Genomic DNA, 3,743 nt, shown 5'->3' on the forward strand with positions numbered 1-3,743 from the left:
CCAAATCTACATGGAAAGGTAGTGCTTCCTGTGCATAAAACATGCTGTAAAAGAGGCACCTTGGCCTGCAGCCTCCTGAGCTTCCGTAAGGGAGCTGAGCGGGGACGAGGGCGTGGGAGCCAGGCTGGACGGGAGGGCCTAGGCAGGCGGAAGGCCAGGGGCGGCCCCGTGGCGGCAGGGCGGAGGCTGGGGTGGCATTGCAGAGGGCGGAAAGCACCAGCACAAGCAGCCTGGAGATGCCAGCCGCGGGCCCAGCCTGGGCACAGGTGGCTCCAGGCTCCGGAGGGGCCACACCAGCTGCCCGGGCCCAGGAGGCCTGCGGCGCCACCGCTCAGGCTAGATGTCAGGAAGATGCAGCCACCGCTGGACAAAAGCTGGATTAGAGGGGAAGGGGCTGTGGTGGGGGGCAGGCCGGGGAGCTGCTCCACTCTGCACCTCAGAGAGGGCCCGGGGCTTGCGGGGGCTCACAGAGGCTCACGGGGACTCGTGGGGGCTCGTGGGGGTTCGTGGGGGCTCGCGGGGGCTCGCGGGGGGCTCGTGGAGGCTCACGGGGGCTCGTGGGGGCTCGCGAGGGCTCGTGGAGGTTTGTGGGGGCTCGCGGGGGCTCGTGGAGGTTTGTGGGGGCTCTCGGGGGCTCTCAGGGGCTCACAGAGGCTTGCGGGGTCCCGGGCCACACAGCGAGGGAACTACCTGAGGCTGTAGTGCGAGTTTCTGATTCTCAGTGGGATTTCTTGCGATGAAGTCGCAAGCGGAACTTAGGGTATTACCAGTGGCGACAGGAAGTCCAGAGGGGTAGTGTGACATATTCACCAGGCAGAATGCACTGGCCATACTGAAGGTCAGGAGGTGAGACAGAGAAGACTTAGGAAGACCTGAAGGCGTCTCGTGGATGCCGAGGAACCCACTGACGCAGAGAGCAGGGAGAAGCCGCACGCCTAGGGCAGGGCTAGGGAATGCTGGCGGAGGAGACGTGCAGCGGGCAGCTGGGTGGTCGTGTGCTGATCACCCACCAAATGGGCAGTAGGACAGAGCACTGCAGCTCGGAGCCCAGCTGGGGGACGGGCAGTGGACAGCGAACGGCTGACTGTACAGGGGACTCGGCTGCAAGGAAGACGGTCCAGAGACAGGCCAGGGAGCCAGAGGGCAGTGGACAGGGGTCCCGACATGAAGCTGGCTGGGCCCAGAGGGGCCAGAGGAGCCAGGGAGGAGTATTCTAAGCAGAGGACAGCAGGGAAAGGCTCCAGGTAATGGATGGGGGAGCAGGAGGGAGGAGGGCCCCGGGAGGCAGGTCTGGGCAGAGCCTGCTCTGGGGCTCTCCTTGCAGCTCTGCAGTGACCCTTCCTCAGGCACTGGATGACACCTTGGATTGGGAGAAAGCAGTCCAGCTACCATTGCCCCATAAAGCTTGTGGGCAATGCTCCACCCCAAGCCCTGGCATTTCAGAAGAGCCCAGCTTTTGCCACGCCACACTGCTCCACACCACTCACGCCACTCCATGCCACCCACGCCATCCCATGCCTTCCTACACCGCCCCACGCTGCCTCATGCTGACCAATGCTGACCAAAAATCCCATTCCATGTCACTCCACGCAGCTCCACACCACTCCACACTGCCTCACACCACTCCCCACCACCCCACTCCACTCCACGCAGCTCCACACCACTCCATGCTGCCCCACACCGCCTCACACTGCTCCATGCACTTCCACACAGCCCCATCCACTCCACACAGCCCTGCTCCGCTCCACACAGCCCCACTCCACTCCACACAGCCCCACACCGCCCCACGCTGCCCCACACAGCCCCACTCCGCTCCACACAGCCCCACTCCACTCCACACCGCTCCTCACAGCCCCACTCCACTCCACACTGCCCCACTCCGCCCCACGCTGCCCCACACAGCCCCACTCCACTCCACACTGCCCCACTCCACCCCACACCGCCCCACTCCACTCCACACCGCCCCACTCCACTCCACACTGCCCCACTCCACTCCACGCTGCCCCACACAGCCCCACTCCACTCCACACTGCCCCACTCCGCCCCACGCTGCCCCACACAGCCCCACTCCACTCCACACTGCCCCACTCCACCCCACACCGCCCCACTCCACTCCACACCGCCCCACTCCACTCCACACTGCCCCACTCCACTCCACGCTGCCCCACACAGCCCCACTCCACTCCACACTGCCCCACTCCGCCCCACGCTGCCCCACACAGCCCCACTCCACTCCACACTGCCCCACTCCGCCCCACAGCGCCCCACTCCACTCCACACCGCCCCACTCCGCCCCACAGCGCCCCACTCCACTCCACACCACCCCACTCCGCCCCACAGCGCCCCACTCCACTCCACACAGCCCCACTCCACCCCACACCGCCCCACTCCACTCCACACCGCCCCACTCCACTCCACACAGCCCCACTCCACTCCACACCTCCCCACTTCGCTCCACACAGCCCCACTCCACCCCACACCACCCCACTCCGCCCCACAGCGCCCCACTCCACTCCACACCGCCCCACTCCACCCCACAGCGCCCCACTCCACTCCACACCACCCCACTCCGCCCCACAGCGCCCCACTCCACTCCACACAGCCCCACTCCACCCCACACCACCCCACTCCACTCCACACAGCCCCACTCCACTCCACACCGCCCCACTCCGCCCCACAGCGCCCCACTCCACTCCACACCACCCCACTCCGCCCCACAGCGCCCCACTCCACTCCACACAGCCCCACTCCACCCCACACCACCCCACTCCACTCCACACAGCCCCACTCCACTCCACACCGCCCCACTCCGCCCCACACCACTCCGCCCCACACCGCCCCACTCCGCCCCACAGCGCCCCACTCCACTCCACACCACCCCACTCCGCCCCACAGCGCCCCACTCCACTCCACACCGCCCTACTCCACTCCACACAGCCCCACTCCACTCCACACAGCCCCACTCCACTCCACACCGCCCCACTCCGCCCCACAGCGCCCCACTCCACTCCACACAGCCCCACTCCACTCCACACCGCCCCACTCCGCCCCACAGCGCCCCACTCCACTCCACACCGCCCTACTCCACTCCACACAGCCCCACTCCACTCCACACCGCCCCACTCCGCCCCACAGCGCCCCACTCCACTCCACACCGCCCTACTCCACTCCACACAGCCCCACTCCACTCCACACCGCCCCACTCCGCCCCACAGTGCCCCACTCCACTCCACACCACCCCACTCCGCCCCACAGCGCCCCACTCCACTCCACACCGCCCTACTCCACTCCACACAGCCCCACTCCACTCCACACCGCCCCACTCCGCCCCACAGCGCCCCACTCCACTCCACACCGCCCTACTCCACTCCACACAGCCCCACTCCACTCCACACAGCCCCACTCCACTCCACACCGCCCCACTCCACTCCACACCGCCCTACTCCACTCCACACAGCCCCACTCCACTCCACACCGCCCCACTCCGCCCCACAGCGCCCCACTCCACTCCACACCGCCCTACTCCACTCCACACAGCCCCACTCCACTCCACACTGCCCCACTCTGCCCCACACCGCCCCACTCCGCCCCACAGCGCCCCACTCCACCCCACACCGCCCCACTCCACTCCGCACTGCCCCACTCCGCCCCACACAGCCCCACTCCGCTCCACTCAGCTGCACACTGCCCCACATGCCATACACCACCCCACGCCCTTCCACTCCGCTCCATGTCACGCCACT

This window comes from Tamandua tetradactyla, chromosome 18 (genome assembly GCF_023851605.1).
Source record: "Tamandua tetradactyla isolate mTamTet1 chromosome 18, mTamTet1.pri, whole genome shotgun sequence".
Classification (NCBI taxonomy): Eukaryota; Metazoa; Chordata; class Mammalia; order Pilosa; family Myrmecophagidae; genus Tamandua; species Tamandua tetradactyla.